This window comes from Rissa tridactyla, chromosome 15 (assembly GCF_028500815.1).
Source record: "Rissa tridactyla isolate bRisTri1 chromosome 15, bRisTri1.patW.cur.20221130, whole genome shotgun sequence".
NCBI classification, from domain to species: Eukaryota; Metazoa; Chordata; class Aves; order Charadriiformes; family Laridae; genus Rissa; species Rissa tridactyla.
Genome location: NC_071480.1, coordinates 10785609 through 10801233, shown reverse-complemented (window position 1 = coordinate 10801233; position 15625 = coordinate 10785609). Strand labels below are relative to the sequence as shown.

The following is a 15625-nucleotide window of genomic DNA, read 5'->3' as shown; positions in this document are numbered from 1 at the left end:
AAGTATGTTAACAACACAAAAAGATTCATGTGATAAGAGAGAGAATGGTTCTGTTCAGTACACTATGCAAAGAAGAAATGTACTTCTTGCTTATAATCTCAGTTTCACAGTTTAGCCTTTCTGATCACTACACCAAATTTAAACACAGCCACCAAATTGGCATTTGCCCCAAAGAAGTTCTGGCAGATTTTTCAGGAGGGTTTTTGGGAAGAGGGAGAAAAGCAGTCTAGACTGGAGAGACTGTTGTGTGAAAAATAAGGAGAGAGGCAGAACACTGCAGGGAGGTGGGCACAGCGCTGGGAGACCACAGCTGGATGTTCTCCTCTCTGTGATAAATATGCTGCATGACATTCTATAAGTCCCCCCATGTCCCTGTGCCTTTTGTACCTAGCAGGTACCCTCACTGAGGCAGAGGCAGCCTCTTGCTGCTCGTAAGCAAGCTCACAGTCAGCTGCAGCACCACTCTGACCTTGATCTGGGCCCTCCAGACACCCTGGAGAATAAACAAGATGAGTGCAGGAGGGAAGGACAGCAGGCACGTAGGATGCTGCACAATCCTGGTGACTACAATGTGAGCTCAGATATGTCAGTCTGAGCAGCAACAAAAGCCCAGCTGGAAAGAAATGCAGCAAATGAATCCAGATGACCCAGTTTCTCAATTTTCTGGTCTTGTCTTTGTCTTTTTTTTTTTTTTTTCACATGCTAGCAAAACCCTAGCAGTTTCTTAAAGCCCTGCAGATAACGCACTAATATGTGTGCATGACACTTCTTCCTTTAGATTCTCTCAGTACATATAACTTCCCTCTGTGCCAATAAATGCCATGATCAGCCAAAGACCTCATTTAGAACAAGCAAATCTGGATGAGAAAATGACAAGATTTTTACTCATATGCAAAATTCTATGTTGAATGAGAAAGGAACAATTTGATCCTTACATTGAATCCCTTCCTCTCTCCGTTTCTGAGGCAAAAATAAATAAATAAATAAATCAGTTCATGTAGGCAGAACAAATAGGAGCTGTACAATGAGTTCAGAGCCCATGACAAGTTAGAAATCTTCTTAAAACTTTCTTATTGCAGAAGTCTTCAACAACTCAAGTCCTGCCAGCCAGGCAAGCAGAGCCCAGCTGTCAGCTATAGTGCGACTCATGATCAAATTCCTACATCTAGTATCGCAAGCGATTACTGTAGCCCCACTAATTTATAGCAGAAGACATGTTCCTGTTTCCAAAACATAGCAAGAAGCTGTAGCATGCATTTAATGTATACAAGACTAGCTGCAAATCCTTACTGAAACCAATTAAGTAGAGACGCACTTGATATGGGAAAGCTGGGTCAGTGTGATCCCTGCTCACCTTCACGAACAACACAGATGTTATAGAAAGATGAAGCGGTGTCAGAAATTCCTTTCTTCAAACTGTTCTTGGGTGCATTCAAAGCAATATAATCAAACAGGCTACTGAGGCTGGGAGCAGCAAGATTTTACAGCTGAAAATCTTCCTGACCACTGTAGTAGCTTAAATATGTGGCAGATGTGTCAGCTGGTGTAACTCAGCCTGGCTCCAGAGGCTTTGATGAAGATCTTGGTGTGGCCACTAGCCGAGCATCTGTCCCCCCTCATGGATACAGCAACAAAATCTAATCACATACCAGTCTTCTAGGTTACAAGATCAGCCCATAACTCTCTTTGACAAATGGCAAGCTCCCATCATTGTAACGTAAGTAAATACTTTTTCAGATGCTTGCAGGGTTGCTTTAGAGAATCCTATTTCCTGTAGCTCTCTTGCTAAGGGGCAACAAATTATGTTTTAGGTTTTATTGTGCAGATTCCTGCAGCCAGCTGGGAAGCCTCTACACTATTTAATACTATGCTATAACACAGTAGTGTCACCGGGTGTTCCCAGTCAATCTGGCACATAAGGTTTACTTCTCAAAGTTGATCCAATGATTTTAGTCTACCCGTTGCTCAGTCATATAAAATCACATTTTTTAATCAAATTAAATAAGATCTTATATCCCTGGATGTGTGTATTACGGAGGAACACAGAATACGTTCATATTTAGGTCTAAGCAATGACTTAACAGTAGATGAAATTATCACCTGAGTGAAGTGCTTCAGTGTCCAGTTTCCCCTAAATCTAATTTTGCAGGGTTTCAATTAGATTTTATAATGCAGATAACTGACATCAGTGCAGAAGGCAATGAAGAACTTGGAGAACAGCCTGATGAAATTTATGCCGCTAGTGCTCACATCTTAAGCCAGCGCTGATCAACACAGCTCCCAGCACAGGTCAGGGACTACAAGGATTTTGATCAACTGGGACTACATTTAGGTGGATACTCGCATAGCGTTTGTGCATTAATACACACACACATATTGTACATAAATCCCTGCATATTTGCACAGAGTTTCAAGCCTGTAGTGCACAATCATGCATTTTTACCACTAGTTTTCTGGGATAAGGCAAGAAGCTCTTCCTAGTTAATGCCAGACTGAAGGCAGTACTTAAAATTAAGCTCAATTCGAAGCTGTGGCCAAATAAACTATGCCATCACAGCTACCCCTAAATCTTCTCTGCTGTCTGTACCGCATCAACCATCCTTCTGCTTCGCTTTGTAGAAAAATAATGTCCTATTCTCCTCCTTCTCAGAAAGGGTTGGCTCCCAGCAATTAATCAGAAGTTGTAACGCTTATTTATTGCCTCAGGAAATGTTAAGGGCTTGTCAGCCTAACCGCTGGGCTGTGTGACATCGAAGTATTTTTTGGAGTTAACAGCCCCCTGGGCTTACAGCTAGGGTAGTCTGCTAGCAAACAAGGAAGCAGCAGCCTGTCACCCTCGATAACGGAATGGGCAGTGCAGCCCGTTTTTGCATACGTGGAATACACAGGCTTTGCCAGCCTTGGGCACAGTCAGAATCCTGAGCCCCCTGCACCTCTAAGCAGTGCTGGGCTCTGCCTCCTTTGCTGGTCCCATTGCAAGGGACACAGGACTGCAAAACCAACTGCTGCCATAATTCAGTGCTGAAATGACCAAGTGACTGTTGTGATACCTACAGACAGCACAGGGAACATCCATATGCTCCAGAGCTTAACATCGTAAACCATCGCGATGAGCTAGAGACGGTGTTTTGGGCTAGGGACAGACACCCTTCTCTGCATTGCTGCACAAAGCAGTTCCCCACCATGTGGGGAAACAAGGTCTGGGTTGCAAACTAGGTCTTCATTGTTGGGAGAGGACAAGGACAGAAAAAATTAGCTGCAGGCTCAATAATCTAGCTGTTTCTTTTGGCAGCTGCAAAGGTCTCTCTAATGAACCCTTCAGTAGACATCCAGTAGTCTCAGAGAGAAGACATAAATCATTTTTGCTTTGGGAAACAATTGGAGAAAACCAAACCCTCTCTCTCTGTTGTTTAACTTGCCTGGATGAATGGGTGATTATCCTTTCAATGCAAACATATTTCTCCATTGTAATAACAGGTCACTTCAGCCAAAGCATTTCCCTCCTCTCTGTTGGGTTTCACAGCTATACCGTCTGCGCTGCAGAGATGTTTGCCCCCCCGATGCTTTCTGACACATAAGAGTAGGCTAGGAACACTTTAAAGAGTCTCTACAATGAAAATAAAGGAACAAGGATCAGTGTGAAGAAACAATTTTGAAATCAAAACTGACCAAGGCAGAGATGAATATTAATAAGCAGGAATTAGCAGTACAAAGCAGCGGACAATAAAGTGAGGCAGAATATTCTCCCACCAGAAAGCCTCTGGTTCAAAATATAAGTTCTGGATGCAACACAGAAGTGAAGGGCTGAGACTTTGTGGCACACACTTTGTAGGTAAGCAGGCTGGCTTAGGTCAGGACCCAGGAAGGGCTGGATTCTCAGCTCCAAGGCTATGAGTAAACTATTTACAACCCAGCTCTATACAGAGACTGAAACACAGCGATCAGAGTCTCAGAAGAGAGACCCTGCCATACTAAAGCCTACGCAGAAAAGAAGAGAGAGCAGTCACCAAATCAAAAGGCACTTAGAGACCTGGGCTGCTGCACAACCGTCTGCTGGATGCCAGAACTGGCAACACGCCTTAGTCCAGACACAGAAGAGCAGAGGTGAAATCCTGGTGTCAGTGAAGCCAAGGCAGAAACCCACAGTCAGCCCAGGGGCTGCTCAAAAATTTACCTGCAAGGGTTTTAAATCCAGTACCCACTGGCTATTTTTGTGCCCACAGATAGTGTCAGCGTGCTGTCCTTTGCTCATTTCCTTCAACAGGGGTTTCAGATGATTCCCCTGCCACACAACCCTGAAGTCTAAAGTTTTCAGAAGACCTGGTGTTTGTACTGAATTAAGTGTCCTAAAAATTACAAGGGAATGAGGGCATTTTTCTTTGAACTCCATCTAGACATTTTGTTTTAACTCTTACAAGAGAAGTGAAGCAGGCAGAAGCAGTGAGCTTGATGAAGTATTATAACTTTTTTGATTTTGCTGGCGTTTGGGTCTGAGGAAAAGATTTGAGTTTTGGCAAAGTCACCCAATTCAGCAACTAGGAAATGCGTTTCCTCAGTTTCTTCAGCCTAAAGTTTCTCACTATTTTAGCTAGAGGCACCCCTAAAAGCAGGGACAGCTTTGAATTTACTGCAGAAGAGAACTTTCCATCTCCCAGCTCTGCTCCAGTGAAGGTATGAAAGGTCCCCACCTATCTCCTACATCCACACGAGAGCATCAGATATGGGGACAGACCCAGCCTTCTCTGCAGAAAGGGCATCCAGAGTGCCTTGTAAAGAGTCCTCTGTAGCCATACTGCTGGGACAAAATTGACATCTAAATTGAAGCACCCGCCATCCTGCCAAGGATGCAAAACCTGTGACTAACTCAGACACAACTCAAAACAGAGCAAGGAGCCAGTCACAGGCACATACCAAGGTGTGCGGGGGAATGGAGTCACTGCAATCTGCTGCTCTAACTAGAGGCATGGGGAACGTTTGTTAGCCTTGGCTCAGGTTAATTCCCTTCCCAGCATCGCTGAGCGTGCCTGCTGTCCCAGGACTCACAGTACCTTGGAGTATGACCACACGCATTCAGGCATCTGAATGACTGTTAAGAGAAGAAGGGAAAGGATTTTTGTAGCAGATGGAGTGGAGGAAGAGGAGAGGGCAGGTCACTGACAAACTTCAGAAGAGATTTATTGAACCTGATCTTCTCTTGCAAGTGAGTTCAAGACAGAGACACCTCCCAGCCAAGGAACTCTCTCAGGACTCCTGGCCAGCCCTCGTACTGATGCTGCCAAAACAGCTAGCATTTTTTTCCAGAAAAGATTTTCTGACTGGAACTGAATCCTGCTTCCATTTCCAGGCAAGAAGAAACTCAGACCTCAACTGACCTCACTTAATTTTCTTCAAAAACTGACCAGTACAGAAGAGATTTTGTTAACACAGAGAAAAGTTGTTAGATTTAGATGTAATTGAGTTCTGAAGGACCCCACACTGGCTCCATCCACTGAAATCTTACAGCAGGATCCAAGTCACAGCCAGAAGATGCTATTCGAAATAAACAACTCGTCTCAGCAGTTTGCCTTCATACTGCAGGAGCTTGTGAGCACGTCTCACACTGAAGTGCAAGCAGGGAACACCTGGGAGCTGTGAGAATGGCAAGACAAGCACTTGCAGGAAAGGTCAGGCTGTGCTGCAGCAGCGACATTTGGTCAGGATCTTCTGAAACAGGAACATATGCGAGAAACCTCAAAAAACAGCAAAAGGAGATTAAATATGTAAATGCTGCAGGGTGGAATTAGAGAGGTTCCCACGTGATCTATACAGGGAGTATCAGAACTGCGTTCACCCTGATTTTAACGGACTGCTCTTTTTCATGTATGGGGAAGGGGCGTAAGTTTACACCTTCACAGTCTGAAACGCAGAGGCAAGACTTGTGCCAGCTGAGCCAGGGAATGTGGCCACCACGTTTGCTGAGACCCACCCCGGCTCTTTAGCCAGCCCCCAGATTCAGGTCTTTTTAGCATCCCTGTGCAGATGACAGGCTGATAAATAACAACAATGCAGACAGTCTCACGCTGCTCTGGATAGCTTCATAAGTGAAGCCCGTGCAGACAGAATAAGTTTTAAGTGCTGCCAGGCAAGGTCACAAAACAGAAAAGAATACAAAAAAGAAGGAAAAGGAGTAACGCATCTACAGAGAGGAGGACTGTCTTTTGATGAACTGGGATTTATAGATGCGGGGGAAAGCAACGAGGCTTCTCTGTGATATTCTGGCAATTCTGGAAGGGGATCAAAATAAGGGAAATTATTCTATGTTGCATTGGAGAAACCAATATTAACACAGTTATGGTACCCACTTTCATAAGAGATGCTGAAAACCCAGACTGGTTGCAGAGAACTGACTTAACATTCAAGCACTGTGGAAATGCCTTATGCAACAAAACTTAAGAGCTTTCTCAGTTTAATTTGGCAAAACAGAGACCAAGTGGCAATTTGTTACTAGGTATAAAGACTTCTGCAAGCAGGAAACTGCAGGTTTTAAAGGGCTCTCTAGCAGAAGAAAGATATAAAGAACCATTAGCAGCAAATTAAAACTGAACAAACTCAGAATAAAAACAAGACACCATTTTTTATCAGCATGGTTGTTTACCCATGAGAACTATAAAACAGAACTGGTCTGGAACTATGAAAAAGAATCGGACTCCCTCCTCTGAGGCCTTTTGAGAAGACAATGAGATATACCTGGAAGATTTACCTTGCCTAGAGTAAGTGGGTTAAAAGCTGTGCTGCCACCATTTCAGGACATCACACTAGATGACCTGATGCTCTCCCTGAACCTGACCTTAAAGCACACGAAGCACTATGTTCCTAGTCACACCTGTAAGGTGTGGAAGGTCAGCATTTTGAAATCACGAGTCAAACAAACAGCCTGCCCTCTCCATTCCATTCTGGCAGACTGTGTATCATAAGTAACTCATACCACTGCAAACAGCATCATGAATTTCCATCAGCTGCTGTCTGATCCCAAAACATGCAGGAACATACATCGTTGCTGGAAACAATTACTTTGATTTTGCTTTGAATTTGGATTTCAAGCATCAGTCATTGTCCCTTGGTACTTTATTAGTGGGCATCAAGCCTGAAAGTTGGCTTGTCTGTAAGTTTTCTATAAACGGAAATGATTGTTTCAGTTTCTGCTTTAATCGGGGACACCTGATCTACCAGCTGGAAGGCAGATTTTGGGACTGTATCCTAAATGACATGTGCAAATTTGTCAAATAGTCTTGGCCTTCACATGGAGCAAATTCCTAAGTCTGTCGAATCCATAACCTACTAACAGCTCCAATGCAAAAAAATCTGATCAAATTCAAGGGAGTCCACTCACTGGCTTTCCTGGGTCAACACATGGAATTGAATCTTCTTTCAAATATGATCTGGGTCCATGAGGCTTTGGTCCAATGGAAGAAAAATATCCACCAGATATTACCCAGATGGAGAAAACATTCATGATGTGGCATTTTGCTGAGTGTGCCAAATGTATCAGTGAATTATAAAGCCACAGAATGAAAGAGGCGGTTTCAGAGGCATTGCAGGTGGTTGAGCACATTCAAAGGAAAAAGGGAAGCTTCTAAGGTCATGTGTTATTAATGCCCTGCGTAAGCATTACCTCTGCTCAGGTGGGCGACAGATGGGGAATGCAGTTGAACTACCGAAACAGGAATGGCAGAGCACTGCAGATCCACAGCACGCACGCGGGTCAGCAGCTATCCTTCCAAAATGCAAGGAAAGCAAGCGCTCTACATCTGCTGAGCTGCACCTGCCCGCTCCTGGTGGAGAAGCTGTGGAGCAATATTCAGAAGTGACAAACAGGAGAGAAGGGCAGTTAACAATGCAGACAGCAATGAAATTGCACCAAGATGGTCCATGCTGCAAGCTGTTCATTTTTTTTTACCCTGTCTCACTTGCCCACTATAGTCTGCCTTCTAATTTCTCAACACTATGGACGGGTGTCTTAATGCATCTGCTTGACTCTACATGGAACACCAGACATGCTAATGATTTGGCCCAATACAACACACAGGTATTTCTAAACTCTACTGTGTTGCAATTAAACTTGCCCCACTGGGCAGACCCTTATCATCATCTTGTTTTCTTATTCTGTCAAATAGCATTTTATTATCTTCTGACAGTAAAAGACTGAGCCATACAGTACTGCACAGAGAGAACACATTAGGGATGGATTTGTTTAAAACATTCTAATATGCAAATAAACTATTAAGAGAACATAATACTTGACGAACCTCAGTGAATGTGTGTATGTAACAGAAATCCAGGCAGCGAAGGAAAACTGATGCTATGACTTCTGTTCTCTATTGAGAAATCACTTGCAGTCTTTAATACCCATGATGACACAAACCTAATTTGGGACAACAACAAATATAATTCTTGCCATACCACATACCCGGATTTAGTAGTTAACATCCTTACAGTTGGGATTTCTAACCGTAGCTGAGACACAAAAGTTATTACACCTAAGGAATCCCTTCTCTTATACCATATAGTTCACTGGCTAACACCTCTACTTACAAACAAAACATTTTATGATCACAGAGAATCACCAATAAACCTTGGAACAGGGTGCATGTGAATAGCTCTGAATCTGACCACACCCTAGAGAGGATCATTACCTGGAATTAAGAAGTTTTCAGAACTTCCTTGGAGTACACATCCCAAATAGACTGTTCACAGATACAGAAACTACTTTCTCCCATCCTGTCTGGAATCCAGAGATGACCAAAATCCTGGTGAGTCTTTCCTCTGCAATCTACACCTTTGGATGCATTGATTGCTTATACAGACAATACCACTAGAAAAGTATTTCTTATTTATTTTGTTCCTCCTAATGTAATGTAGCAGCTGACAATGAGCAAGCACCACAATCATATAGACCAACATCTCTCTACAGACTCCCCCACCACCCACCATCCCCTATGTAAGAACTTCTCATTTAAAGTTACTTAAAAAGAGCTGATTTGAACAGGATTCCATTTTCCTCCTTCCCTCTGATGCTGTGTTGCAAAACAAGACATTTGGCTGGGCCCACCAATCTTACAACAGTCTATGGGGAATCCCACACAGTCTGGAATACCATGGGAACAGAGAGCAAGGCTAAAAATAGGCCAGAGCCATCTGTTCACTCTACAGTGATTTTTTTTTTTTTGTGTTGCTCTGGAAACAACGGGTTAACATGTTGAACTGTTTTCCTAAAACCACTGATTCACTCACTAAAATAAGCAGGGCTGCATTAACACCTTCTCCTCTACTTCTACCAGAACTGAAACCAAGGCTTCCTGGAAAACAAGGCTGTTAGCAAAACCTGTGACAAGCTGAAATGAAGCACAGCCCATTATCGTCTCGTTCATTAGCATAAGTCAAATATAGCATAAAATAGTTAGATCTCAAGGGATGCATTAGGCAATTGGTCATGTGGGTGCAGCATGCTTTGCCTTTAAAGAGCAAGGAGGAAAATGTTTGGTTAACATTAGGCTGTTCTACAAGTGATGCAGCATGGATTCATTTTCAGAGAAAATATTCTTCCTCTTTGCAGCTTGTGGTGTGTGCGATCATCCTCGTCAGTACATAAAGGGAACTTACACAGAATAATGGTTTTCATGGCTTCCAGTTGTGAGACATCAGCCAAATGGGATCTACTCCAGGAATAATTATCATTTTTAGAAGTAAAACTGGGGAGAGAGGTGGGGCACGCAGTGCCAGCTCATCAGCCAACACTTTCTCAGTACCTTCCTTGCTGACACATGCAGTCACATTTTAATTGAGGTATTATCATATGCAAAGAACAAACAAAATATCAAAGATCAGCAGGAAGAAGCTGGAGAGGTTGGGGAGAACAGAGCAAGTCTGAACTATGAGTGGTAGGTAGGTCACAGCACGCAGCTCAGACATCCCCTACACCGCTGAAAACACAGTGCCCAAAGCCAAACAGAAGCTGCAGAGAAAATACACCAAACCAGAGCCTAAAGCTAGTGCCACTGCTACAAGTGTGCTCCAGGCTTGTGCCAAAATCCAGGCAGCGACTCTAGACAGCACAGTTTATGCAAAATCAGAAAAAGACGCTTTTCTGTGAGCCATATGATGGCACTCCATTTGTTCATCTCTTGAGTCACAGGTCAAAAACATAGCTAAAAGTGCAATGGCAGACTCCTGAGATATGGTATCACACAGTTCTATCAGCAACTTCCTTACAGGTTTTGCCTTTAAAGAGCAAGGAGGAAAATCCTTACAGGATTTCTAGCCTCAAAGACACAAAGCAAGTATTACACTTACAGTCACTTCTCCTGACTGTGTGCTTTCATTGTTAATTTCTCTCCTTGATGCATAAAACTAACCAAATAACATGCAACCAGAACACAGCACTGTGTTTCACACACAACATCTGCTTTCAAAAACAATTTAGATGTTGGTCTGAGAGACAGCCAGAGACTTGCCCAGGGCAGTACAATTTGGGCATTCTCAGCTCTCTCAGCCTGGTCTCCTGAAATCGGTTTTGAACCCAGTTGTTAAAAAGGAACGTGGCTGGCTTTTGGCACACTAGAAATGTACAGAGGAAATGCAGGTCTTGAGATCTGATCTCAGATGCAAACGCCTGAGAAGCAGTCCTGAAATTAAATTGAATGAAAGAAATTTCACGGCAAATTAATGCTTTGACACAAATCCTGGGAGAAAGGAGTATTGGATGATTCCAGCACAGGGAGACATACGTTAGTTAAGATGACAAACATCAGGCAGAAAGGTATGATTACAGGAACAATCTTCCATTTAGTTGAAGAGAAAGATGCTTAACCTTTCTGAAAAGTGTGGCTGGGAGATAAAGTCCTTCCCCAAAGAAACAGAGGAGGAAGTGTGTGTAAGTACTACTCGCTGTGGTGGGATAATTACCGAGTCTGAAATGAGGCTGACAGGTTCGAACAGCAGCTGACTCCGCTGACGTCAAGACAAGGGAAGCACACATAAGCAGGCCGTGACAGCAGTGGCAGAGCACAAGTCAGGACTGCAAATGCTGAGAGAGGACGGCAATGAACCCCACCAAAAGCAAAGCTACCAGGGGCTGAGGGAAGGAGGGAGTCCTTGCTGCATCAGCTCGCACAGGCAGAGATTCCTGACCACAGCACTCATACAGCCAGCAAAGTAAATCTTTTCTAATTCCCCCATGCCTTGTTGCAACTGCCAGCTCCAGGCAATATAATAGCCCAGAAGCCACCTCATACCTCCCGAGGTTCCCATGTCATGAGCAATTCCCCCATACAGAAATACAACATTCAAACTGCAAAGGAGGAAATTTTCACTGTATAAAACCACACGTAGAAACCTACATTGCTCTTTGATCTACACTGGGAAAGGCATTACAAGGAATGTTAGTTAGCCAGCATTTTTGTGTAGAAAGGGATATATGAAATACAAAGCCTGTGTGCATAGAAAATGCATGCTCTTTCCAGCCTTAGAAGCTGTACAAAGGTGCTTCATGTTACAGTTTTTCCTGTACTCTGCACCCTTATTAGCCATTACAATCTGGTCAATATTAGTACTTCTTAATGGTTAGAAGGCTGAATGGAAGCAAGATCCAAAGCCTAACACAAAAAGAAAGGAAATAAAGGTGCACAGCTACAATAGAATTGTACTTTTGTGTTTTAGAAGTGTGCTCAATTCAACTGTTATCAATTAGAATTGGTATTGTAAGAATCTCAGTGAGGGACTGGACCCAGTAATCTCAGTTCACTGTACATACTATTGAAAAGATAGTATCTGACACAAAGGTAATTTTCTCTGCTGGCCTGTGATTTTACCTTCTCTTCTTATCCAGAAACAGATGGACTGTAAAGAGTGCTGGGCCCAGCGACTAAGCAGGAATGGCAGATTTTGAAACAGATTTGGGTAATGGAAAAGCTTTACTCTCCTGATCAGAAAGATGAGCTGGACTGTGGCAGCACTGCGTATGGAATCAGGGTATTTGTGTGCACGTGTGTCCCTGTCAATGAGCTGTGCGCCTCAGTCTGTGTGCACCAGGTGTGCCGTCCCTGGCATCACCCCACAGAGGGCACCAGCTGGCTACAGCACCTTGCTTTTTAGCTGAACAGAGACACCACCCCATCTAACTTTCCTCTTGTACACAAGGGACCGAGCCCCACAACAGAACCAATAACAAACAGAAACAATATAGCACTTCATGAACCAGAGATTCAGCTGGTACTCACTAGCCCTGTGCTCACACTACCCTTTGGTCTACACCAGGAAAGGTAAGAGTTGACTTCCATCAGCAGAAAAATCACATCTCACTGGCTCAGGTAAGCAGGTTCCCAGTCCAGCTGTCAATCAAGATAATAGTAATTAGAGAGGCATTTCTGTCCCCCTGTATGTGAGACTGTGACCGTTCATGCCTATATGCACAGCACAGAAGTCCACAGGTCAGTTCCTGCTGTGTGAAATTGTTTCCTCCTCCTTTTTCAGAAGTTACTGTTTTGGTCTTGCTCATTTCTACTGCTGCCTTTTTCAACCAGCTTTTAGTAGGAATGTAGTTTGCACTTTCTGTCGATGTTTATATTTATCATCTCTCAGTGGTATATGTTGATTTATTTTTATATCTGTTGATGCTTTGTGTATCAGTATGTGAATTCATTTCTCCCCACATTAAAATCAAACCAAAACCCAGTCATTTTGATTTTTCCAGCTAATATACCTTCCCTGTAGGTATTATGACAACACATCACCACAGAGTCACAGACAGTGAAAACGAATCGCTTGGGAAGCAAAACCAACTAATCCTTTCCCTGTAAAAACCCAATAGGCACTGTTTACAGTGAATTGGGAGAGCTTCTCCTGAGATGGACCGCCAGAAATAAGGCAAGAATTGGTCACTGAAGCTCAAATTATTATCTCTGGTGTAGAACATCCCCTACCCACTGCCAATCAGACTGTGCACTTCTGCTTGGAGCTTCTATACAAGAGAAGAGTGGCCCGGTTTATCCTTTTCACCATACCTCACCCCGATTCCATGTATAACACATACAGTAAAACATTATTCCTAAACTAGCTGACTCACTTTAAAAATCAGAGTAGGCACTTACACCCCTTCTTGGCCTTTCAGTTCACAGGCTCTTCTTTGCTTCAGACTAACCATTTAAACACTCTTGACAATTTATTGATCCCCTGTGAAATCCCTAAGTAGGCAAAAACTGATTACTGTGTATTTGCCAGACTTTTCGCAGTACAATTTCTCTCAAATACTCAAAGCTTCTGCTGCTGCCTTCTCTCAACCTGCCAAAACTGTTCTTGTATCTATTTTCCTCCAACATACAGACGCCTTTTAAGAGTTACAATCAAGAGGGGTGAGAATGCAGAAATTCCAATAGATTTTTACTGCAAAGCCCTCACCCAACTGCATTTCACTGCAGTGTTAGATCAGAGAAGCCAGTCCACCGCTAATAGCCAGACATGTACCAGCTACAAGAAACCACAGGTTATGCCTCCTGCATTTCCAGGGGCACAGTTTCTGATGTGCATTATCTGCAAGTGCTTGGAAGACACTTGTTACAGTAACAAGGATGTAATTACCCTTCAGTGATAAGGCTCAGCGAAGCCCTGTAGTAAAGGTAGATGTATGAAACATGAGGTGGGATGCTGAGAGCCTGAAAGAAAAAAAGGAGCCTTCTGAGAACACCTTTCACTGGACTAGATCAATAAAGGAATCATCACTGGGCAGTGCGTAGTAGGTTTCCTCACCATGAAGTAGACAGTTTCATGGTTTGTAACCATCTTGAGATAAACAGCTGGACATTTTTACACCTGCGTAGCAACTGCAGCGTCTATGCATATGCCTGGCGTATGAGGGCTTCCCACAGAAAGGGCTGATGGACTGATTTTGGACTGGGTGTCTGTTTTCTACGTATTTTCTTAAAATCTCTTTATGAAGACTCTGACTCCAGGAGATGGGGAACCTCAGAGCTGCAGCTTGGTCAATATATAAGGGAAAACGCCAAAGGAAAAATAAGCTGGTGTCTCAGTAACAGCAGGGAGGCACTTCTACCCCCACTGCAGTACCCCACCTTGCAAACCCACCTGCTGAATAGCCAGCAGCTGCCATATCTCTTAATCGTACTGGTCTGGACAGGATCCATGTATTTTTTGTAAAAGTAGAAATAATAACCTCACAGGCCATATTACAGAGATGGGCATCCTGCCAACACTGACTCTTGGAGGGACCAGAGACAAACACAATGTCCCGGGCAAACTGCACCATGTCTCGCACCAGCTGGACAATCCTCTACAGTTCCCTGCGTAACTCCGGTGGACAGGAGCTGCACGGCCTGCCAAACATGGGAAATGTGGAAGTGGTACTGGAGATGCTTCGTGGTGTCCTGGGAGCCGTTTGGATGACAGGTGATCTAGAACAGGGAAATTGTGCCATTCAAGTACATATATCTAAGTTGAGTCACAATGAAATGTTGCACCAGATGACAGGTCAACCTTGCTGTTCTTTCTAGATGTGAATTCACATTTCTCACAAATAAAGATTGATGCATTGTTATTAAATGACCAAGTTCTGCCCAGGTGAGGAAGCAGTGAGGAGGGTATAGAGGTAGTGAGGCAGCCATAGAGCCATCACATAATTAAAAGCTCACATAACACCAGGCAGCGTTAACAAGTGGAGGGAAGCAGATATGAGGGGGAAACAGCTCCCTTAGCACCATGCTGAACCTGACCTTGAACAAAGCCAGAAGCAATGGACTTGGCGCAGGAACCACTTGTACTATATTATACAATGAAAGTCATGCTGGAAGAACTTAACAGCCATAAAAATCTATAAATCACCAAAACCACAGGGAGGTATTTAACTCTGAAAAGTGCTTTTGCAATAAATTTTTAAACCTTGGCAAACAACACAGCCTCTTATTTGAGAGATGCTGGAAGGCATCATTATGATGTGGGGCTTAAATCAAATTTGTCTCATACCAGGACTTTAACCTTCTCCAGATGGATATCACTTTCCAGTGGCCACCATCATTCAGATATGGTCCAGCAGTCAGGAGTCGCTATACTACAGAACATACTCCACCTTCATTGGTCCAGAACAAATCTTTTTACAGGTTTGTCAAAGCCTCATTAGGCAGGACCAGTACAAAAGTGAAGCATTAGGAATTACAAATAGGCACCTGTTTTGAACCTTCATACTTGCTGGTCTCAGCAGCTGTGTGTTTTTGTCCAGTGCACTCTTGGTTTTGGACTGTCTGTCATCCTAGAGTCCAGAAATACTGGTACAAACTGTTGTTCCAAACTTGCATACAAAGGGTATCTTTCCACACATCTCATGAAGCAAGAGTTCATCACCTCCATTGCTTTTCAGACCTAGAAGGGATGAGGAGCCACAGAACCGGACACATTACTTCTTGCCTAGAGTTTAAAAAATGATTTTGCTCTTTCCTGTAATAGGAATCCCTCTTTACAGGGACCATCAGGAAAGCACGGCAAATGCCTCTCAAAACACAGCCACCAAACCAGAGCCTGCCCAACATATGTCTCTGTGCAGGTATCTTTGGTGTCCTGCTGAACCCTCCCTGCATACAGGGAG

At 43.5% G+C, this 15625-nt stretch overlaps 1 protein-coding gene across 2 annotated transcripts in view; it reads right to left on the bottom strand.

Moving 5' to 3' along the window:
• The window catches only part of RAB11FIP4 (RAB11 family interacting protein 4), a 126784-nt gene that overhangs the window by 84390 nt on the left and 26769 nt on the right, over positions 1 to 15625 (bottom strand). The window lies entirely within an intron of this gene.